The sequence below is a fragment of the Ambystoma mexicanum genome, chromosome 10 (assembly GCF_040938575.1).
Source record: "Ambystoma mexicanum isolate Mex_15411 chromosome 10, UKY_AmexF1_1, whole genome shotgun sequence".
NCBI lineage: Eukaryota > Metazoa > Chordata > Amphibia > Caudata > Ambystomatidae > Ambystoma > Ambystoma mexicanum.
In genome coordinates this window covers 488,064,337-488,088,963 of record NC_090932.1, presented here as the reverse complement: position 1 = coordinate 488,088,963, position 24,627 = coordinate 488,064,337, and positions in this window count along the sequence as shown.

Genomic DNA, 24,627 nt, shown 5'->3' with positions numbered 1-24,627 from the left:
TTCGGCGTTCTTTATACGTAAATATTCGTTGTGTTCCTGACTCTTTGGTCGTCGGTATCTTATGGTTGGTTAGCCGGACTTTGTTATTTCAGTGGGAGATGTTTAGATGGAAACGTTCGGTCCTTCTGGTGCTTCGAAGACCATGTCATCATTATTTCAATTCTCGTGCATGTCCGCCACATCTTTTGTTACTGTGGGGCCGGGATCGTTAAGGCTCCACTTGGTCAATGCCAGTGTCTTTTCCCGGCCGGTAATCAGTGCGTCTTGAATAGGGTTTTTATTGTGGATTGTGGCTGTGGTCGCCAGGCCCTTTTCAGACCTTGATGTTTGTTTCCCTGCCTCGCCACCATACTTTTCCACTACGGCCACTTGCTTTCCCGGCAGTGTGGAATGAGGCTGCCGCTGCGGGGACCTCTGGACGATGGGCTCTTCCACCTCAAGCTCCCCCTGCCAAGCAGACCCCTGTCGAGGCTGTCCTCCGACGGCCTCAGGCAGGATGTCCTTCGTCGAAATGGTGAGCAGGCAGGGGGTTTGAGAGGTGATGGAAGGAGACATTGTCCGTTCTGGAGTGCTGGAAAAGTTGGATGCTTTTTTCTGTTTTTCCCCTTCTGTTTCCCCTTCCGTCTCAAACTGTTTTGACGGCTGCATGGCGTTTAGGGCCTCGAGTTCCCCCGAGCCTTGAAGGGGGGAGGAGGTTACGTGGATCAGGCTGCCCTCGCTCGTCATTCCAGAGTCCTGGGAGGGGAGAGAGGGCGGGCTTATGTTGGCATCAGCTTCAGTGCTATTAAGGCGCGAGCCCGGCTTTCTCCTAGCGAGTTCAGACTGAGATTTTTTGCTGTGCATCCAGCGGCCCAGGTCTGCTTCAGTTGGAGATGCCGGCGCCGTCATGCCATGTACACCGAGAGCGCTAGCCGTATCGGTATGGAAATTTAGTTTTCAGTTTTCAGCAACAATCCGTGGAGGTTCGTGAATATATTGTACGAGTGTGGAGTTGGCTGGTAACTCCTGTCTTCCTGTCCTCCGTCTTCCCTCACCGTCTTCCGTCACCGGACACCAGACACACTGTTCCACACACCGTGCCGCGCTCCTGCGCGGTGCTTTTATGAAAGGTTCCCAGCAGCAGCAGTTGTAGAAGCTGAAGAAGGACTACCACAGTAGTCAGAATCACGGGGAAAAACGCACAGCGGTCTGCCTCCTGACTCCACCAGACACACTGTGCCACACACCGCGCAGATATTTTTGTGTATTATATATATATATATAGTTGCATTTAAACACGATCTCACTCTTTACAGAAATAAATGAAATAGCAAAGTAACAGCATTATCTGTGATACACTAAAAAGAGAGTGGCGGAGACAAGAACTCAATTTGCAACATTAAACATGTGAGTAAAGCACAGGAATCTCCTTTCCTACACTGACTGAATATTCTCGTACACACTCAGCCCCCACACCTCAGCGAGATAATTACCTGGCTTATTCAGCATGTAACTTCTTTGGCTGTTCGCCTTCTGGAGGGGTTCACCCAGCAAGGACAAGCTTCTGCCGTCACTCGAACTGGGACTTGACTGGAGAAGCCAGTCTCTGCAACCAAGTTGAATCTGCTTTAGGAATCAGGCCTCCCCAGCTGTCAACCCCATCCTTCTTCGAGCTGTGTCAAGATGTCTCTCCTTTCTTCCCCCAGATTCCGTAGCCAAGCACTAGTCACAGCCTCCAACATGATGCTTGATGTGACGTGCTCCAATCAGAATCAATCATGTTCTATCCTCCTACTTTTAACAATGGTTCTTCTTGTACAGTTGCAACTGTAACAAGCTGATTTCCTGCTTATTCGAAGTCTTTGCTTCCTGCAGTTACTGTGGACAGAGCACAGGAAGGCAAAGAAAAAAAAACTTGAATGTGTGTTTAAAACTGATTTTCAGAGTCTGCCTCTTTTTGCAGTGAAGACACATTCTTTTATTGATGAGTTATAATTATTAGTCTTGTTAGTGAGATTAGTTTGTTAATTACCAAATGTGTCTCTTGCAACATAGGCATTTCAGGTGAGAAATGGTGTGCATTTTGAAGGTACAGATGTGTGCTTTTAACTGTGAAAAATGTATTTGCATTTTATATGTAAAAATCGTTTTTGACTGAATAACCTGCCCTTACTTATATGTCCATGTTATACTGGCAACACATAGCTTGAAACAACTGCATCATAGCAATGCACCAAACCCATGCAGTGGCGCTGCACTTCAAAAAATAAAAACAAACACATGCTATACATTGATCCTGTGCAGTGGCGCTGTACTCTGTGCTCCCAAAACACGCTAAACAATCCTACAATAGCAATGCACCCTCACAAGTGCCATAGTATTCTTAGATTTTAGGTCTGCTGATCCGATGGGGAGCAAGTGGACGGTGGCACATATGCTTTACAGCAGAGGGTTGCATAGCAAATGGAGGAACCTTGTCATACAAGAGTCGTGCCTAGTGCAGGCAATTGGTATTGTTGGATATTTTAAATTTGTTGGGGGAAGATTTTTTTGAAGGACATACACTCCCATGTTTTGTGAGAAGCAGTAGTTTATTTTTTTCTGTTGAAGAAAGTGGTTTTAGTATATGTTTAATATGGCTATGGAGTTGACGGAAGGGCCTGAGCCTAAATACATTTGTAAATATTTACAGAGCTGTGTAGCGCAAGTTAAAGGTGCAGTGGATTGAAGGGAGTAGTAACAGGCAATTGTAGTTAAGGATATTCATGTACCAATACAACCTAACAAGACAGGCCTGTGGAGGAGGCCAGTGTACGTAAGCATGGAGTGCAAGGTATGAAAGGGTGTGGCCTGTGGAGAGTGTGAAAGGGTGTGGCCTGTGGAGAGTGCCAAAGTGAATACAAATAGGGTGAACGAGTAAGTGGTAAGTATAAAAGTGAGTGAGTGAGAATGATTGAATAAGGTTTGAGAGGTTGAAGGTTTCAATTATCAAGGCAAATAGGAAAAAGGGAGGGACGATTATTGCACAATAAGGATTAACGTGGGATAATGAAGTCCTATTGGATGGATGTACCACTTAATCACATGTGTAGGAAACAGCCTCAATATTGTGACAAGATAAATAAATACAATTTTGAGTAGGTACATGAAACAGTGGGGTAATGTTATAAAGAATGGCCTGGAGAGGGAACATTTGACAAAGATATTACCAACAGTATGTCGTCATATTTGTCAGCTTCCCACAAAGGTGCAAAGCTTAAAAAGAGGCAAGACGTTTTCTGACTTTGGAAGTTGTATAAAGAAAAGGAAAGAGACGTAGAAGGGGAAGGAGGAGGAGAACTATGGTAGTGAAACCCCCATCCCCTCCATATACGATATACACATTATTAAACCAGCTGCAGGATATACAAATCCTAAACGAGTGTCCCAAGATAAGGAAGGAACACATGAAAGGAAAGATGAGGGCAAAATGAGTGCCATTAGTAATGATGATAAGAGGAGGCGGAAATATTTAGTAGACATTAAAATGAGCACCCAACAGCAACTTGACTCTGTGTTCAGGGAAGTCGAGAAAGTTATGGAAAGGGAGATAGAGAAAAATGAAAAGGAACAAGGAAAGGCAGTTTACGAACATGGGTGGACCGCAGGATGCATACAATTTAAAATCGACAACTGGGGAAAGGACTTGGACAATAGTGAAAATGACACAACAGAAGGTGTGCACAGCGCATCAGATTGGGAGGACAGTGGTGACAGTGATCATGGGGATAACGAGTTAGACAGGTGCAATTTGATGGACATGAGCAGATGAAGGAAACAAAATGAGCAAGAAGAGGAAGAAAGAGATGTTTCATTGGGAGCTAGGCTTTGTAGTAGTAAAAAAAGAATAGCAGTTGTACAAGACTACACAGTGGTAATAAATGCAGAGCTCGCACACAGATGCCCTTTTTACCAAAAACGAGGGGTGTGGTTGACTACATACCAAGGCAAACAATAGATAGGGACAATTTGGTTTACAGTTTATCTTCACTAATAGCGGGGGTGAGCAAATGGATTTATGTTTACGATAAAGAGACAGTGGGTATTCCATTAGCCATAGGAGCTATAAAGAGTTTTTTGGAAGTGTTGGTTGGGGAGAGAAGTGGAAAAATATATCAACAGGCTGGATATGCCTGGGTACAATTAAGCTTGAACATACATGATGGAGCACACATTGGTTCAATATGGCTCATAAAATGAAACCTAATGAGGACCCAACCAAATATATACAGTCAATACAAATGTGGACACAGGAAAACAAACAGTTTTGGGATGACAAAATACACTTGTTTTACCACATATTAGTGAGGGGGCTCCCTGCAGAGGTGCAGACATCTCTAGAGAAGATGGTGGGAATTGAGGCAAAAGGTGGACTGAGGTACAGTCAATAATCGTACATTATTGCAAAAGAAAGCAGGAGAAAGATAAGGAGACAGCTGACAATGCAACAAGAGCTGAAAATAAACTAGTTCAGAAGAAATCTGGATATAATAAATATGGAAGGAGTAGTGATCACAGGATGAGTTGTCATTCCACAGGCACAGAAAGCGGGGCTCCCAGTGGCAACATTAATGCAAACAGGAGGGTAGAATCAAGTACCACTCAATCAGCAGTGGTGAAAAGTACAGATGCAGCAACAACCTGCATTTATAACATTTATAAACTTGCAGAAATAGCCAGGGGTTGCGCAGACAGGTGGAGTAAATGGTTACATGGGATCATATCAGACAGGGAGGGGATATTGCATACAAGGAAAGGGAATGTGGTACATTGGAATGGCACCATGGTTTGGGGGACAGTGCTTTGCATGTGGATATTTTGGTCACTTTGCATGGACATGCCCACTAACAGCACACGCAGGGCAACAACAGCAACCTCGCACAAAGGCACCTCAACAAATACATATAATACCACAGCAGCAACTGCAGACACAGCCCACACAACCACAAGGTGTGTCCACCCAGGGACAAGTGCAAGTGCAGGGTGGGGAGATAGCAGGAACCCTTGTTATAGTAAGCATACTCCCGGCTCCGGTAGCTGACAAAGGATACACATTGGACAAAAGAAATTGCAGTATTGTCAAAAAGAGGTGGTGTGCTTGGGTCAGATTGTGTCAGCAGACTGGAGAAAAATAACACCAGAAAGAGTAGACGTTACAGATAAAACTCCATGATTAAAAACGGTGAAAGAGATGTAGCAGTTCTTCGGCCGATGTAACTACTGCAGGGCATGGGTTTTTTATTGCTCCACTTACACAAGGCAATTGTTGAAAGCATTAAAAGAATCTCAGAAACACATAACAAACATAAAATGGACAGCTGAAATGGGGGGGAGCACATGCACCAGTACTGGCTACACCCAATTACAAAGAGAAGTTTCACCTCTTCCCCATTCAGATGGCAAGGTAATGACAGCAGTGCTGACACAGAAAATGGGCCAGGGACACAAACCACTTTCATATTCCAGTGAATCCTTAGATACAGTGATGCAGGAGCATTTCCCATGTAAGCAGGAACTTCCTGTTGCTGCTTTTGCAATTGAGAAGGATTCCACAATAACTAAGGGGTGTCCTATAATTGTATATGTAGAGCAAGTATTATTCACAATACTGGAAAAAACAAAATACAATTGACAACTCAGAGATTTTCAGGGTATGAGGGTATGAGGTAATACTGACAAACCCATCAATAGAAGTAGTGAGATGCAGGACTATAAATCCAGCATAATTAATTGCAGAAAAAATAGAGGAGGGAGATTGCATGCATGACTGCATAGCGTGCAATTACAGGAGTGAAGGTAACCAACTGGTTAAGGAAGAGATGATTGAAGGGGGGAAATGATTTTCATTGACAGCATTGGTCAGACCACAGGACAGAGGCATTCAGGTTCCGGCTGGTTGTGGGCACAGACATGGAGTACACAAAAGGGAGGAGTTGATGGTGTATTCACAGACATGGGGGGTCATTACGACCCTGGCGCTAAGGGATTACCAGTACCGGTAAGGGTACCGGTACCGGTAATCCCTTATCGCCCAATTCCCATAACGGCGGCTGGAACCAGCCGTTATTACAGGGACCCGCAAAGGGACCCTGGCGATAATTACGGTACCGCAATTTGTGGTACTGTAATTGCCGTCTTTCCCCATTACCATTATGCCCTATGGGGCAAAAATGTGAGTAGGAAGGGCCATGGTGAAATGGGGAAGTACCACCTCGCCAACCTTGGAATGGGGTGGTACTTCCCCATTTCACCATGGTGCACTTGTTACAATACCGGCAGCAACCATGGTGCTAATAGCGCCATGGTTTAGCGTCAGTGTTGTAATGAGGGCCATGGCCTTGATTGAGGAACTGAACATGTCAAAGGGCCAGGTAGTGAACATTTTCTCTGGTTCAGACTATGTCACTTCCAGGGTGCACTCAGGACTAGCAAGATGGGAAAGGAAAGGGTTCAAAAGAAGTGATTGTAGACCTTTTCAGCATGCAGGATTAATGATCAGAAATGTTACCATTCCCAGTAGAACTAGCTTTAATACAGTGCAAGGTCGCACAGGAGGGAAACATATTATTTCATTAGAAAATGAAAGAGCAGACAGAGCAGCAAAAGAAGCAGCATATCTACCAGAAGGAACAAATGTGTTGATCCCTGGTAAAAAGGGGAAAAAAACTACTAGCAGTGCTAAAAGCAAAGAAAAAGATGCATTACTAGAAAACGTTAATGCAACCCCAATGATGTAGATAATTGAGTTGCAAGGAGAATCACCAGATGATGAGAAAGAGTTGTGGAAGAGGAGAGGATGCTCTTTATCCCCAACTGTTTTGGTATGGTGGCATAATAGCACAGGAACTGTGGTCGTGCCAAAGAAATTGTTGTGGGTGGCATTTCAACAGTTTCACTATCCTGCCCACATATCAAAAGAACGCGTGGCTGCAGAGATAAGTGAGGACAGGTTTGTACCAAATTTGCATGAGAATGTTGTAGAGTTTGTCAATAACTTCATAATGTGCCAAAAGTATTTGCCAGGTCTCACATTGAGAGTTGTGCAGGGCACATTGCCATGACCGGAAGGCCCCTTCTGGTACTTGCATATTGACTATGTTGACATGCAAGAGAGATGTACCTCTTAAAGGTATTTGCTTGTAGTGGTGTGCCCATTTTCACTTTGGCTTGAAGCTGGTCGTTGTGCCCATAATGACTCCCGCTCTGTGGCCAAATTTCTTATGAGGGAGGTTTTCCCAAGGTGGGGGATTCCAGATGAAATTCGTTCTGCCAATGGTCAGCATTTTGCTAATTATTTTATTAAGGAGATAACAACATTCCAGGGGATAAATCATACATTATGCATGGTTTAACATCCACAAGCCAATGGTTTGGTAGAAAAGATGAATGGACTTCTTAAAATATGGTTGACAATGCTTACTCAAATGCTTGGAAAATCCTGGGTGCACTGCTTGACTCTTGCTTTGTTTGTATTGCGCAATACGCCAAGAGGAGATCATCACTTGACTTCTCATGAGACTGTTACAGGGCAGAGAATACATGAGCCTATTCTGCAGTCACTTACAATCTCTGATGCGCACTCTTCTTCTTGCATTTTGGGGGGATTTGATACCTATCTCAAAGAACTTACAAAATCCCTTCTCTACATATCCGTGCAGACGAGGCCAAAAACTCAATCCGGACAATAAGGTGATCAAAAAGGACAATTCCCAAAAGCATCACGTCCTAACACGGGGGAGAAGATATTCACCCACATACTGTGATCTCTTCGACACCCACAGTAGTTAAAATCAAACGGCACAGAGGATGAGTCCACATCACAGATGTTCGCAAAGACAAGAGCTCCACTTCCCCAAGCACAACATGATGGGAAGTATATGGGAGATTCCTTTACATTTTTCTCTGCCTTTAGACTACATGAAAAACCAGCAAAAGAAAATGATGAAATTGTTTTTAAAGAAAATGTTTTATTGAAGAAGAATATTTATTGTTTATTTATATAGTGCTTATACACAGGAGAAGTGCTTCCAAGCACTTCAATGCGGGAAGGGAACAAGGAAACTTAGTAATCATTCTTAGGCCTTCAAGATTCTGAATGTTCAACACAGATAAACTAGAATACTAGGCCTGATGACATTTCTCCTAGTGAAAATGCATGAAGAGATTAGTAGCGACCAAACTCCGGAGGGGGGATGAGAGATGGTGGAGACAGGACAGACATCTAACTGGTACTAGTACATTTAGGTAATGCATACGTACAGCTGGAGGTCCGGGGAATGGTGGGTGTGGGGTGAAACAAAGCGATTCTGGTCCAGCAGAGCCCTGGGTTAAGTGCAGAGAGGTTGGCCTGCTCATGGAGCGTAAGCTGAATGTGCAGTAATGCAGAACAAAGTGCAGTGGTCTGGAGGCAAGTGCAAAAGACTGGCAGGGGAGGCTGGGACCTGGGATGCTGTTGGTACTCTTGTTCAGAAGGAAATTGCCATAGCATTTCAATGCTGGACTGCCCATGTAGGCGGGACAAACACTGATATGCAAATGGGTATTTTTCTATCTCTGAAAGGTACAGTGAGCAATAAGAGATGGCTGCAAACTCTCAAAGTGTGAATAAAACACAGAACAGGTTATCATGCCATGTTCTTTCTGGAGAGTAGCTCCTGCTACATTTCCCTGTTCAACTGGAGTTGAGGTAGGCAACCAGTCAGCAAAATCTGAACAGAGTTAGTGGGAGAAAGATGGTGGAGGGAAAGAAAGCAGGTTAGCAAGGGAGAGGGAGAGCGAAGGAGGCAGAGAAACAGAAGGTCTTGAGGAGTTTCCAGACTTTAAGGTGCTCTGGCTCAAGACGGAGAGAGGCAGGGACGATGTTCCAGAAGGAGGCACCTGCAGGGGATAAAGATGTACCCCCCAAATTGCTCTTTGTGAAAGAGGCTCACTCACCGAGAGTTGGAGGAGGATGAGCAGAGGATTCTAGGGGGAGAGTATTTAGGGAGAGAATGTTGTAGATAGTACAAGCCCTGACCCCAGAAAGCCTTATGGAATATGCAGAGGATCTTGAACTGGATCATTGCAGCCACAGGGATCCAGTGGAGGGATTTCAGCGCTGGAGAGGAGATGCGGTCCCCAGGCTTGAGGCCAAGGATAAGTCTCATGGTTCTGTTCTTGATGAGTTGTAGAGGACGAAGATTGAGAAAGAGGCTGTTGCAATAGTACAGCCTAGAGAGAACCAGGGCTCTTGAGTTGATGAGCCTCTGGGGGAAAGTGAGAAAAGGTAGAATACCTCTGAGGAGGTGCAGATGGAAGTTGGACTTTTTGGAGATAACTGAGATGTGAGAAGAGAAGGAGAGAGTGGAGTCGAAGATGACTCCAAGATTCGCCTCATTGGCAGGTGAGGGCGAAGGGCCAAAAGAGGCATGCCATTGAGAAAGTGGGAAGGCGGGAGCAGGCGTCCCAATGAGTATGATCTCTGTCTTACTGACATTCAGTCAGCGATCATTGGCAGCACACCAAGCCTGAATTGCAGATATAAAATTAGGGATGAGAGAGGAGGAGGAGGAGGCTAAGGGTAGCCTGAAAGAGAGCTGCGTATTATCCACATAACATTTAAAGTTAGAGGTAAATGTCTGGATCCTGTGTGCCAAGGGGGATATGTAGATATTGAAAAACCAGTGGAAAAGGTTAGATCCCTCGGGGATCACCACAAGAAGAGAGAGCGTGGTGGAGGAGAGAAAGGGCCTGAGTTCTACCTGGTAGGGCCAGTCAGAGAGAAAGGAAGGAAGTCACGCCAGGGCCTCATCTGTGATGCCCAGGGTATCACAGAGACAGGTGATAAGGATGTTGTGGTTTACCATATCGAAGGCAGAAGTGAGGTCAAGAAGAATAAGGACAGAGGAAGAAAAGTAATGTTTTTTGTGTTTTGGGATGTGATACTACCAATACATTTTAGTGTAGTATTAATACTTTAGATTTATTTGGTTTTAGAAGAAAAAAGTGGAACGCAATTGAATGAAAATAAAAACAGGGAAAAAAGGAATTTATTGAATGAGGAATGTTTTCATCATGGCACTGAAGGAAAGCAAGATTCATCAACTGGAAATGTTTGGTACAATGAGATGTTATGTGTGGGGAGAGAAAGTGCAAATGGGACTTGCTTCATCTGCTCTCTCATCCCACACATGATAGCAGTGCACACACTTTTTCTATGGGTAAGTCGTTTTTCAAAGAAACGAGCTTGGGGGTAGATTTCTGTCTTCGGCTGGGGCCTCCCTCTGGAACAGCCTCCCTGCCACTCTAAAACTTGAGGAGAACCATCTCCGGTTCCGAAAGCACCTCAAGACCTTCCTCTTTTCTTCTGCCTTCGCTCCCCCTCTCCCCTGCTGATCTGTTCTCTCTTGGCACCATGCACCTGGTCAACCTCTGTCCTCCGGGCCCAGGTACCTGCTCACTCTGCCACCCTCCCGCATTGCTTCCGGGCCACCCCTTGCACTGGGTTCTGTATCTGTACCCATACAGCCACCCCTTTTTCTTCCTGCACTTATCAGACCTACCCTGTCTGCTGCCTTAAACCTAGCACTTGCAAATTGCTGGCTGCACTAAAACTGTTTGTTGCCTTTATTATTTATTTATTGTTATTTATCTGTTTCTCTTCTGCTTCACACTTTCCACTTCTCCCCCCTTCATGCACTTTTCCCCTCCCCCTCTCCCATGCACTTGCGCATTCTCAATGTCACTGGGCCTAGTAAGATTGCTGTTTTTGTCTCCCCTGTTCCCCTCCCTTGCCTTGTCACGCTCTGAAACACTTGTGTACGAGCGCAATAGAAATAAAATATCAATATCAATATCAATATGCCAAGCTGTGTCTTATGAGTAAACAGGATGCCTAATGAACCTGTAACTCTACAAAACTAGAAGTTTATTCCAAGCAAAAGGTAACGGTTCAGTGGGTGATGAAGGGATAAAAGGTTTATGAAGACAATTTTGTAAAATTAACAAAAATGTTTGAAAATGAAGAAATCCGGCATAAGGTAGTGGAATATATGACACAGGGTCCTAAAAAAGGGGAATTACAAGTAAGAAACCACAAGAGATTGTGGTGCACAAGGAAGGGTAGATCATACCCTGGTGTCATACAAGGCCTTTGATGAGGGTAGAGGGTACAGTGTGGTATTAGGACAAATGGGAGGGGGGAATAACACCATTTTATGCTGAGGGATTGGTAGGTTGTGAACAAGTTGTGTCTGCCATGGTAAATGATAGTTGCTGCACAGTTTGGGGAAAATATGTACATGCATTCATGTGGTTACATGAAAAGCAACAACCAGTTGACATCAAGAGCTTTACTCAATTTCCTTTGTGTTTCAGGTCAAGTGGGTCTATCTACCAGGGCCCTAACTCTGGATTCACCAAGGTGATGTGGAATGCAGCGCTGACACAGAGGACTGCCATGGTGAAGTCCAGCTTCCGCCTGACTGGAGATGTATTTGTGCTCTTGTCACTTTGCACAGTCCTGCCCTGGTGGTGCCTCGAAATAGTACTACTATGAAGATTGTGTTTCAGGAAAAAATGGCACAGTTAGATTAGGAACAAAAAACAATAAGAAGGAAAAAGCGTGCAAACTATTATTTTTCAGAGAAAGCGCAGAAAACCTGGCCTCTATCCCTGATGAATTGACACTGTTCTCTTCGAGATGCTACAATTGGCAAACTCAACAGCAAAAGGTTTTAATGTAACGGCTATTGAGGGAGGGATGTGCGCTAAGTTCGGGCGCACCTGTTGCACAATGAAACCCAATGTAGAGGCTTCAAATGGAACATTGAAAGCAGGCATAACAGAGATATGGACACTCCATGAAAAGATGACCAGCAAAGTTGATGGAGTGCAATCAAGTAGTTGGTTGGACAGCATTTTCACATGTGTACCCACCTGGCTTTCCGGACTGTTTTGAGTGTTGTCCGTTGGTGCTCATGCTTGTCACCTTCTGCAAATGTTTTGTTTATATTCTAACAAAAAAGAGGGCAGTTGAAGTTACCCTTAAATGATGATAAAAAAGGCTACAGAAAGAAGGGTGGTAATAAAGAAATTGGGGAAAATGAAGAAGGGGATCCTGATGGGTGGGTCTTTACACAGCCAGCATATTTAGAAAACTGTCAACAATTTTGGATGTCATGCCTTAAGGCCCGAACAGGGTGCATATGGGTGCAGGAAACTTTGAATGGTTAGGAGGAGATTGGGGGAACATCACAAGATTGGAAGATTGGAAGAACAAAAAAGGATTCACAAAGCTAAAGTAGCAGAAAGGGAATGGGAGGCACAAAAAGAGTTAGTTATTGTTAGATCAATATAAGGGGGGAATAATGTAATACAAATGCAAGTTCTGTGCAGTCAACAAGTGCACACTTATCAATTGCGAGAGTAGCAATGTAAAAGGGGAGGGGGATCCTTTTAATGATTATACAAGTGAATCCCAAAATAAAAGTAGCTGAAATATAAAAGAAAAAAAAGCAGCACTGGTAAGTATAACCAAACTTAGGGGTATGATATGATATGGCATTTATAACGCGCCTATACACAAGTGTTTCAAGGTGCGATGAGGCAAGGGAGGGGGAACAGAGGAAATACAGACAGCGATCCTACTAGGCCAGGTGTCATTCAGATTGTGCATGTGCATGGAAAGGGGGAGGGGAAGTGCAGTACATGGGATAATAGGATAAATAACAAACTAAATGTAGTTGGTGGCAAGCGCAGGGGTAAGTGCAGACATCAGAATCAAGTGCTGGTAGTGGGTCTGTAGGGATACAGAAAACAGTCCCCAAGTGCAGAGGTTGCCAGGAAGGCAGTATAGGTGTGTGACTAGCGGGGGAGGAGACCTGGGCCCGAGAACGGAGGGTGGCCAGGTAACCAGTGCAATTTCAGTTTCAGCCAGGAAGTCAGAAGCGGAGAGGAGGAGAAAAAGAAGAAGCAAAGAGAGTTTTGAGGTGCTTCTGGATTTGGAGATGATTCTCCTCGATTTTCAGGAAGGGAGGGAGGATGTTCCAGAGGGAGGCCCCAGCCGAAGAAAGAGATCTACCACCATCTCGTTGCTTGGAGAAGTGACTGACCCTGAGGGAGTTTGAGGCGGATGAGCAAACAGCTCGGGAAGGAAGATATTTAGGAAGAGAGTGTTGAAGGTATTGAGGCCCCCGACCCCAGAAGGCCTTGTGAACAATGCAGAGGGTTTTGAACTTAATCCTCTCAGCCACCGGGAGCCAATGCAGAGATTTCAGTCCTGTAGAGATAAGTTCCCTTGTCTTGAGGTGAAGGACAAGTTTTGCAGCCCTGTTCTGGATGAGCTGCAGAGGGCAGAGAGCAGACAAAGGCAGATTTAGAAAGAGGCTGTTGCATTAGTCCAGCCTAGAGAGAACCAGAGCTCTGGAGACAGTAAGCTTGTGGGGAAGGAGAGGAAAGGAAGAATACCTCTGAGGAGGTGAATCTTGTAGTGTGACTTTTTAGAGACGTCAGAGATGTGAGGAGAGATGGAGAGTGTGGCGTCGAAGATGACCCTAAGGTTTTTAGCCTCACAGGTGGGAGCAGGAAGAGGGTCAAGAGAGGCTGACCAGAGAGTGACAGGCATTAAGGCAGAGATCATTGGTGGCACACCATTCCTGGATGGCGGACAGACTGTTGCAGATGAGAGAGGCTGAAGGTAGCCTGAAAATGAGCTGAGTGTCGTACACATAGCACTGGAAGTTGGGGCAGAGTGAGGAAATGTGGTGGGCAAGAAGTGCCAGGTATTCGTCGAACAGCCAGGGAGAGAGGTTAGACCCCTGGGGAACACCATAAGTAGCTATAGAGATAGAGGAGATAAAGGACCCAAGTTGAACCTGGGAAGGTCGATCAGAGAGGAAAGAGGCAGCCACGCCAGGACCTGACCGGTGATACCCAGGTTATCATGGGGGCAGTTGAGCAGGATAGCATGATTGACCGTGTCAAAGGCAGAGGAGATATCAAGTAATATGAGGACACAGAGGGTTTTGAAATCAAGGTTGGAGAGCAGGTCTTCACAAATGTTCTGGAGAGCAGTTTCCATGCTTCTGGCAGCTCTGAAGCCAGACTGATGATCATGGAGACAACCAACTGATTCAGTGTGAAGATGAAGCTGAGAGATGGCCAACCTTTTGAAGAATTTGCCCAGGAAAGGAGTGATGGAGATTGGGCGATAATTAGCCGGAGAGGACGGGTTGGCAGAGGGTCTCTTAAGAAGAGGGTGCACAAGGGAGTGCTTCGGGGGGGGGAAGACTCCAATGGCAAGGGAGTGGTTGCAGAATTCAGCCAGAGCAGGAGCCATGGAGTCAATGTGGTCCTTGATGATTTTGGAGGAGCAATGAAGAACCTGTTTTGACGAGGCTTTCATAGATCGGATTTGTCTAGAAAACTTGTCTGGGGGCATAGGTGAAAGGAAGAGAAGGAGGGAGGAGAGGTGGCCGAAGAAGGGCCAGAGGAAGAGCAAGGAGTAAAGGGAGGAAGGGGAGAGGAGGAGAGAGAGGGCAGGATGTCCTGAGTTTTACAGATGAATTGAGAAGCCAGCACCTTGCAGAAGGCTTGTGAGGGGACAGAAAAGGTAGAGACTGCGGCAGGATTGGCCAGTTCCTTGCAGATTTTAAAGAATTCTGCCGAGTTGTTAGATGCTGCAGAGATGCAGGCTTTGATGTGAGCTCTCTTCTTGGTGATGGCAAAGAGCTGGTATTACCTTTGGAGCAGGCGGCAGGCCAGTTTGTCAGAGGATGTACCAGAAGCAGGCCATTTCCTCTCAGCAAGCCTGCAGTTGCATTTGAGGGTGATAAGGTCAGAGTCATACCAGGAGTTGCACTTGGCTTTGGGCTTCAGGCGAATCCTCATCACAGGGGAAAGAACATCGAGAGTATCAGACATAGCAGAGTGGAGAATGGAATGGGCTGTGTCAGGGTGTGAGTCAGCCAGAGGTGGAGGGGAGGGAGAAAGTGGCGGCGAAAGACTCAACTGATATGCGCTTCATGGGTCAGATGACTGAGAAGATGGGTAGCAGTGCTGGAGTTGGCTTGGTCTGAGGGGTAGAGAGGGTGAACTGGGAGGAAAGGAGAAAGTGATCACCCCAGGAGAGAGGAGTGGTTAGAGGGGTAGAAAGGGGAAGGTCTGAAGAGATCAGAACATGCAGAGTGTGCCCTGCAGAGTGAATCAGGCCAGAGGGGAGAATAGAGAGTGAAAGAGAGTCGCAAAGGTTGTGAAAGAGTCCAGAGGAAGGACAGGAAGCATCCAGGTGGATGTTGAAGTCTCGAAGAAGGAGGAGTTGAGTGGTCGAGACCAGGAGGGAAGAGGAGAGGTCTGCCCACTCAGAGAGGAAGGAGGAGATCTGACCAGGTGGCCGATAGATAGTAGCCACTGTAAGGGAATGGCTAGGAGACAGAGGAATTCTGCAGATGGGGCATTCGAAAGAGGAGTAGGCCTGCGTAGGAATGAAAGAGATAGGAATCTACTCAGGGAAAATCAGGGCTACACCCCCCTCTGGGATGGATGGTTGGATCTGGCCATGGAGAGGATCTTGTAGCCATCAGGAAAGAGAGCGTCAAAGCTTGTGACAGAGCTGGCCGTGAAACATGTCTCGTTGAGACCGAGGACATCAAGGTCAAGTTCCTTAAGAAGGCGGCAGATGTCGGAGGAGTGTTTGACAGCTTTGATAGAATTTAGAGTGGCAATATGAAGAAGGTTGCCATCCATGAAAGACTTCTGGGGAGCGGTACAAATCAGAGGTATGCCCTTCGGTGGTGTAGAAGAAGCCCGAGGGGGCAGAAAGGGAAGGAGGACAGAGCAAGGTAGCCAAGGAGGAGGCAGCAGGGGGAGGCGAGGAAGCCGAGGAGGGTTGAGAGGGTACAGCAGGAGAAGAAAGGAAATTGATGAGGCGCGGGAAGCGTCTATCGAGGAGGAGAAGGTTGGCCTGAGGTCCTTGGACCAAGACAGTCCCATGCACATAAACATTAATAATGACCTTAGAGGAGTGGAAGGAGGGAAGGAGCGCCTCCCACCGGGTGCCACCATTACAGGGAAGGGAGGAGAAGAGAGAGAGAAATGAGACCCTATGTAGGGTCCATAGGTCTGGTGAGAGAACGGCAAAGGGGATGTCAGTGAAGGTTTGCCTGGAGGATGCACTGGTATAGGTGTCAGCGATAGGGAGGCCTGTGTTAGAGACCAGGATGTCCTTTTTACATTTCTTCCTAACAGATTTAGTGAGGAGAGCAGGATAGTCGATAGAGAAGCAGTTAGAGAAGATAGGGGAGACAGAAAGTAGGCAGGGAGAGGAGAGTAAAGGAAGGAAGAGGTAATGGGATAATCTAGGGAAGGACACAGGGCAGGGTGCAAGCAGACAAGACAGAGAGAGGCAAGACAATTTGAAATTGGACAGATGACAGACACTCAGATTTTAAGACTATTCACAGTGCAGTTTTAAAAAGCAGGCACAACAACACACCTAAGTTTGAGAATCCTGAATAGAGGGTAAAAAGGCCTAAGTTTCACAGTGCAGTTTTAAAAAACAGGTACAACAACACACCTATGTTTGAGATTCCTGAATAGAGGGGGAAAAAGGCATAGGTTTCACAATGCAGTTTTAAATACTTTCACAGTGCAGTTTTAAAAAGCAGGTACAAAAACACAGCTAAGTTTGAGAATTGTCTAGATGGGCAGGGGTATGCAGGGAAGCGTGCGGGTCAACCCTGTTAGATGGCTGGCAACTGTGTTCCCCTGCGGACACCTGCAAACACAACCAGGAGCCGCCTCTATGAGAGCTGCCCTTTGCCTAGAGGGCCTTATCAGTGGGGCTGCTGGGCAGGGGCTGCCCTGGCAAGGTCAGTAATGAAGAAGAGGGGTGGCCAATGAGGGTGGTGGGCGGGCTGGAAGGCAGGAGGCAGGGCGGAGAACAGGCACAAACGAACACAGAGGGAGAAGGGAACAACACAGAAAATGACATAAAGGAAGCAGCAGAAAAATTATCAAAGGCCCAAGAAGGGTCTTACCGGCACTATGAGCTGGCCTGCAGTCACCCCCTCAGCCAAGCTGGAATCAATGGTGAACGCAGTGTGCTGCAGGACCAGGAAGACAACAGGAATCCCAGCGGCCAATCAGTGTGGTGGGCAGGCTGGAAGGCAGGAGGGAGGGGAATAGTCACAAACGAACACAGAGGAAGAAGGGAGCAATGCAGCAAATGACACAAAGGAAGCAGCAGAAACATTATCAAAGGCCCAAGGAGGGTCTTACTGGCACTATGAGCTGGCCTGCAGTCACCCGCTCAGCCAAGCTGGAATCAATCAGGCTGAAATGTGGTAAATAGGCCTTACTACATGCTTTTGCAGAGAATGCGTGTTCGCTTTTGATTAATCTGTAACAAAGCCACACTGGCTGGTAACACCTTGCAGGTATCACGATCCCAGGCTGGTATGGTAAGATGTAAACAATAGTTGTTATTCTTTCGTGATAACAGATTAGAACCCACAGGTTTTGCTGATCGGCAAGGAGGGCATAACCATTTTATTCAAAATGATTAGCAAAATGCAATGTTTAGGTGGCATCAAGAGAACCACAGTGGTTTCAAATTGCCCCTTAGAATGTTATGCCTGGGAAGAAGGATGAAGAGTTCTTAATATGCAACATTTATATACCAGTATGTCCATGGTTCAAGGATCTGGCAGTACCATAATAGAGAGTGTTTCTCATGAGAGCTTAGATGAGATGAGTGGGACAGATGAATAAAGTACTGCTGGTCATGGTTATGTCAAATGTTTCAATCATTATAATGTGGGAAGTGGGGATGTATTGTGATGTCATATAATGTAATTAAGGGCAGTGTGGGAAGGTTTGTGGACCCAATTACAGAACATAATGTACGTTTTGGTGCGAGGAGATTTGTCCATGTTGCATAGTTACTAATGTTAATTAGCTTGAGTGTTAGAAAAGTTTTAGATTTAGGAGTGTTATTTGACTGCGCCTTTTCACACAGTTCTGTTCTGCTATGTGTTTGAATATAGCTGCTCCAGCTGTGCCTAGGCCCTGAATAACCTTGATCTACTTGTTGACTGTGTACCCTCTTATTTAACTACTTTTGTAATTTTGCATTGGTATGTACCGAGGCGAACCCTGACACACCTTCATCATAAGTGGAATAATGAAGTACTTCTGTACTTCTTAATTAGTTTCAGAAGCAGGGGATTTGCCCACCAAGTGACAGCATTATTGGTTAGGGGGATTTGCTAGCTATGGACCCTATACATATGCTGCCAGCTCTCTCACAAGGACTGGCTGCCTGACTGTGACTGATTTTACCAGAAGATACAGAGGGTGTGAGCTATGCTCTACACCTTATAGACTTTTTGAGATGCAATGGGTAATTTCTTGTCTGAATAGTGTGCAATTCTGGCCTTCGGTCCTTTTGAGGCAGTGAATGTATGCTTTCCATTGTACATGGTGATTTATTGAAATGCATCTGAATGTGTTATTGATTTAAGCTTTTGGTTTAGTTTGGAAATAGTAGAAGCAGGTTTGAGTACCCGACAAGATTGCTTTTGTGAATTGAGCATTGCAATTTTGACATTAGAAGTGATGTGCCTTTTCCTTATATGAAAGGATAAAAGATGGACAGGGCTTTTATATTGGGAATGTGAATAAATACCTACATTGAAAGTGACTTGTTATTTGCCAAACAGATGTGTTTGAACAATATGTTGAATTAGCAAGAAGTAATGATGGTCTTTGAAGATGACATATGTGTTTGAACAATGTGTTGAACTAGCTAGGAGAAATGAGTGAATATAAATGCAAAATCAAACACTTATTTTACACACTGGTGGTCGTCTTGAATGTAAGTTATAATGATACAGTGAAAGCTTATCAACAGTAAGCGTTAAGTGATGCATTTTCCCTCTCGTCAAAGCGTTTCTATTTTCTCTCTCTCTATCGCTATGTGTGCATTAGGAAGTGACACAAGAAGTGACTTGGAAAGGTTGCAGGACCCATGAGTAAACTGTCAGGTTTGAGGGTTGTAAATTGTTATGTCAGTGAATCGCGAAGAAACACATAGCTTTGAGTGCACATATTGTAAATCCATTATTGTAGCATACGCATAATATCGGCTTTGAATTGGTTGAGATGAGATCAGTCCAGTTGCTGATAGCTCCATCCATCATTTTACAAGAATGCAAGACTTTTCACTGAGCTGAACTGAGAGAAAGGGCAGAGTTCTTATTAGCCAGAGTGATCAATAGATGACACACAACAATTGGTTCCAAACATGTGGTGACCAACGCTCTCTACCCCCTAATTAAGTCATAGGAGGTACCTTGTCGTACCAGGAACGTGCATGGTTTGGTATTATTAAGTAAAATGTATTTTCCTCCGCTAGGGAAGAGCAGCCTAGGTTTGACTGTTCACAGAGAAGGCCTTCCAACAATTAAAAAGACATACTGATACAAAGTCATTGGAGCCAGAACTATCAGTTACAGAAAAGCACTGTTAATATGAATCTGCAGCACTGCCAAAGTAAGCCATCGGTGTACTATTGAGATGTATAAGTCCTAGCCCTTCCAAAAATAAGCATGAACAGACACCTGTTTTAAAACTGTTCAATATGAATGCTTCACAAGCACACACAGAAGTAGGTTTACTTTCTGATGGTGCTGATGAAGAGAGTTCTGAAATGATGGCTGGTGTGACATACTTGTCATTCACACATGACACTTACATCCCTTTGCAATGTATAGTTCAGATGAATGCCTGGTTAAGTTCATATAATGTGTATAAAATCAATCAAGATTTCATAATAAAGGTGCAACTGCCTAAATAACAGATTTCTTTACCTACAGAGCTTCTTTATGCATATGCAAAAACACCCTCAGGGAAATCTGGGGGTAGATTCTGATGCCTTGTATTTAAAACCTATCCGTCAGGAATAACCTATCTACCAAATACTGAGCCAAAACTCTGGCTTTCTAGATGGTATATGAGTAGGTTGTCAAATGGGCTACGGTTCACGCCTGGAAATGCTAGGCTGGGATTCTGGTTCAGGACCATTGGTCTTATGAGAAGAAACTGGGATTTCCTCCCATTAGAGAGTTTACACCGCCAATTGATACAAGGGTATACCTTCTCTTAAAATATCAATATGACAGTCTGTGAAAATGGATGGTGAAACAGTCATTAGAGGTGCAGCGTAGTCCTTCGCTACAATCTCAGAATCAAGAGATATAACCAAGATGGTTTAAATTCGAGTTGGGTCATGCACAGGGCAGTTTCTAAAATCATCAGAAAAAGAATCACCTAAGCAGCAGGAGTTAAATATATTTCAGAGCAAGGCACCGTTGGGTCCCTCCTCTCTAAAATTAGGGCAGAGCACCAAGCAGGTGATTGAAACCATGGGGACGAGAAGCCCTTAATTTAATTTTAAAAGACACCCACATGTATGCCCACAAAGTCCTTTGATAGCTGGCCTAAATCTGGCAATGTGCTGTCAAACTCTACACACCAAGATAAAGGCAATACTTCCTCTGATTCCGACCCAAGTGCAAGGAAATTAAAATGCTTGTGAAAAAAGTGAAAGGCTTAGATAAACAAAGCAAGTACCTTAAAGAAACGATTTAGCATTAAACATGTACCTGTGTTTTAGATTAGCCCCTGCACAAGCAGGGTTGCCATACAACATCAATAAGTGTGGATAAATCTTCCCTATGTAGTCTTAGACACATTTAGAGGGTAATTCATAGAATTTAGCACACAAGTGGCGCACGCAGCTGGCGCACAGTGCGCGCATGCGAATCTCTGCGCCAGCCGCGTGTGCTAAAATCCATTTCCACGCACAGCGTATTCAGGGATTTTAGCTACCAAAATCAGCCGTGGCGCACAGTGGGACAGCGACCTTGCAACAGCACCAGTTACACCCCCAAGAACGCCCCTCGCGCAAGGAAAAGCCATCAAAATACCCAATCCAGCACAAAGGGCTGCGCTAACCCTGTACCAGTATACAGGGCCACCACACAGCACCCGGCAAGCGGGGAACGTGGATTACTGGGGTTCGCGGGAAGTTTCACACGCGATCGGAGCGTGGTATGTGTATTTCGGGTGTGGGCGGGAAGTTACTCATGCGCTCGGAGCAGGGTAAGTGTAATTCGGGGGTGCGTGGAAAGTTTCACACACAATAGGCCCTGTGCGAGTGGGGTGCGTGTATTCCAGGGGTGTGCGGGAGGTTTCACACGCCATTGGAGCGGGATACGTGTAATTCGTGGGTGCACGGGAAGTTTCACACACGATTGGCCCTGTGCGAGTGGGGTACGTGTATTCATGGGGTGCGCAGGAAGTTTCACACACGATCGGAACGGGGTACGTGTAAATCGGGGGTGCGCGGGAAGTTTCACACGCGATTGGCCCTGTGCAAGTGGGGTACATGTATAACTGGGGTGCGCGGGACGTTACACACGCGATTGGCCCTGTACAAGTGGGGTACGTGTATTCCTGGGGTGTGCGGGAAGTTTGACACGCGATTGGCTCTGTGCGAGTGGGGTACATGTATAACTGGGGTTCGCGGGAAGTTTCACACACAATTGGCCCTGTGAGAGTGGGGTACGTGTATTCCTGGGGTGCGCGGGAAGTTTCACACGCGATAGGCCCTGTGCGATTGGGGTGCGTGTATTCCTGGGGTTTGCGGGAAGTTTCACATGCGATCGAAGAGGGGTACGTGTAATTCGGGGGTGCACGGGAAGTTTCACACGTGATTGGCCCTGTTCGAGTGGGGTACGTGTAATTCGGGGGTAGGCAGGAAGTTTCACACGCGATTGGCCCTGTGCGAGTGGGGTATGTGTATAACTGGGGTGCGTGGGAAGTTTCACACGTGATTTTGCTGTCAGAGCGGGGTACGTGAATTTCGGGGGTGCGCGGGGAGTCCTACCCGTGAATTGGCAGTGTGAGTCTCCCAGGTGTTCCCTCTACAACCTCCACGGCCCCTGCAGGCAGCCCACACCACACCACAGGGGACTACCCTGCACCCCTGGTCATGTCCCGCAGGCAGCCCATCCACCATGGGCATGAAACCCAGCCAAGCCACATGTCACCTTGCACTACTGATCACCAACTCATGTCCCCCAGCACCCCCAACCCCCAGCAGTGAGGGGCACCTGCCAGCAGGCCCCCACTCATGTCCCCCTGCACCCCCACCCCTCAGCAGTCAGGGGCACCTGCCAGCAGGCCCCCACTCATGTCCCCCTGCAACCCCACCCTCCAGCAGTCAGGGCACCTGCCAGTAGGCCCCCACTAATGTCCCACAAAGGTCCCCCAGCACCCCCACCCCCCATCAGTCAGGGCACCTGCCAGCAAGCCCCTACTCATGTCCCACAAAAGTCCCCCAGCACCCGCACCCCCCACCAGTCAGGGGCACCTGCCAGCAGGCCCCCACACGTCCCACAGCACCCCCACACCCCAGCAGTCAGGGGCACCTGCCAGCAGGCACCCACTCATGTCCCACACATGTCCCCCAGCACCCCCACCCCCTGCAGTCAGGGTCACCTGCCAGCAGGCCCCCACTCATCAATTGTATAGGCACAATGAATTGGACATGTATTTTTGAGCATATATCAATTGATCCAATTTGTTTTTCTAAAACATCTTACCTTCGGTTTTCTCACATTTACACCTGCAAAATTCATGGCTCGGAAACCTCCAACTTGTCATAATCTTAGCCGTTGATCCATCGCCCTAAGATCAAGTGCCCTTGTGGCAGTAAATCAGATCACACACCCCTCAAGCTGACATCAATAGACGCTTAGGCTCCCTGTCACAGCGCCAATGCACGTCTCATTTGAATGTCATCAGTACGTAATCTATTGATGTGTCTCCATGGAAAGGTCAAGACGCCTCTTTCATTAATAAGTATCAACAAACCCTTTCTGTCTGATCAGACAACAGTGGAGTTTCTTCTTCCTTCATATCACTCTATTTCTTTGCAAGCCTCTACAACTTCTTTATTGCTCTATGCAGTTATCTACCAATTATGACGTACTGAGAAAAGGTGCTTATACTACCTCAAATGAAATAACTCCATAAGCGCTTTCTATGTCAAAAATGTTTACATAAATGACAAATGTCTTTACCAAACCGTATTTAAAACCATGTGAAAATACAAACTTTCTAAATCTGGGCCTATATCTCTTGTCTTTGCACTGTAGGTTTGTGTAACATGTCTGTCTCTTCTCATAATTTTCATTTACATCGCATTTTAAACTAAAACCTCATTTTATTACTTTATCCAAATTAATAATTCTGTTCTCCCACATTAGATTTTATACTTCTTTAATACTCAAGAATGATGGAAACAGTTCAGCCTTAACTGTGCAACCCAAAGTTTGTTGAGAGAGAAATAAGCCGAAAAGATGGGGAGTCTAGTGAAAGTCATGATGATCGGCCAATCCTAGTTACATGGAATATGTTTAATCTAGTTGTACCTGCCATCACTGTGAGGTAATGGCAGCTTTGTTGGAGAACTGCTGTGCAGAGAAAGTTCTGGCTTACATAGTCTCCACCACAATGCGTTGCCAAGCTGCATGACTTCAGGGTAACCTGCCTTAAAAGATCTGTGTTGAGAATAATGCTGTTCCTTATATACGACCTTATAGCAACAGTTTGCCCTCATTCTCCAAGTAATGAGTGTGTATTGTTGTTATATAATTTATTTGTGACAACCGTGAAGTGTAGTTATTTATGTTGTTCTCCAACTACATTGTGATTTTTTGGATTCACAAATGATACAAATTTTGATATACTTGATAAAAAGAATAGTAATTAGATCAAGCCAAATTATTCAAAATTCTATTTAGTGACTTAACAATAAAATGTCATTGCAGGTTATTACGAGGTTGCTGTTATTGCTATTCTGGATCTGCAAACTGCGAGTTCTGCAAGCGGATGCCTTTTCACCTGCCAGGTCTGAACTGGTGGGCCTAAAGGCACCTTGCTCGCAGTCCTCGATGGATGTACCGGCACCATTCATGAATGGTACCGGTGCATCCGACCTCCCCATTCCCATTGAGTCCAATGGGACTCGAATGGGGAGCAATATGTTCTAGCGCTGGGCAATGAGGAATTATCAGAACCGTCGGGGCTGTAATGCCCCGGTAAGTCCCCATTGCTGGGTGCCGGATGAAAAATGACTCTGGCGGCAGCCATGCCCTTTTTACTGGTGCGGCTACTGCCGGACTCGTAATGAGGCCCACTGGGCCTCATTACGAGTCCGGCGGTAGCCGTGCCGGAAAAACACGCTGGCAGCCGGCAGACCCGTAATGCCATTCTGCCTCCGTGATTGCCGGAATCACTGAGGCATTACAACCCCGGTGATCCGGTAATTCCGGAGGTGGAATTCTGTAAATCCCCATCCCCATAGGACTCCATGGGGATGGGGACCATGGAAACACTGGTTCCGTCTATGACAGAGACAGTGTTTCCATGTCTGCCTGCAGGTGGATGGTGTTAATCCTGTCAGGTCAGACCTGGCGGGAGTCACACCTCCCGCCTGCAGGACTCTGTATCAGCTCGTCCGGAAACAACGCCAGACCGGCAGGGGCGTAATGACGCCCATTG